The 322-nt window shown below is 49.1% G+C and overlaps 1 protein-coding gene across 3 annotated transcripts in view; it reads left to right on the plus strand.

Annotated features, from left to right (window-relative positions):
- SYT12 (synaptotagmin 12) overlaps nucleotides 1-322 on the plus strand; it is a 29,723-nt gene that overhangs the window by 14,790 nt on the left and 14,611 nt on the right. The window lies entirely within an intron of this gene.

The raw sequence follows: 322 nt of genomic DNA on the forward strand, positions 1-322 counted from the left end.
ACCTGTAGTTCCAGCTACTTGGAAGGCTGAGGCAGAAGGATCACCTGAGCCCAGCAGGTTGAGGCTGCGGTGGCCATGAGTGTGCCAGTGCGCTCTAGCCTGGGTGACAGAGTGAGACTCCAACTCAAAAAAAATGAATAAATAAAATAACTATCCTGTAGAAAATACAGAAAAAATATTAATAGAAAGAAGAACAAGCTGGGCTCGGTGGCTCAGCCTGTAATCCCATGGCTTTGGGAGGCTGAGGTGAGTGGATTGCCTGAGCCAGCGGGTTCGAGACCTGCCTGAGCAACTTGGCGAGACCTCATCTCTACAATAAATC

The sequence above is a fragment of the Carlito syrichta genome, unplaced genomic scaffold (assembly GCF_000164805.1).
Source record: "Carlito syrichta isolate Samal-C Ts95f unplaced genomic scaffold, Tarsius_syrichta-2.0.1 Scaffold306867, whole genome shotgun sequence".
NCBI classification, from domain to species: Eukaryota; Metazoa; Chordata; class Mammalia; order Primates; family Tarsiidae; genus Carlito; species Carlito syrichta.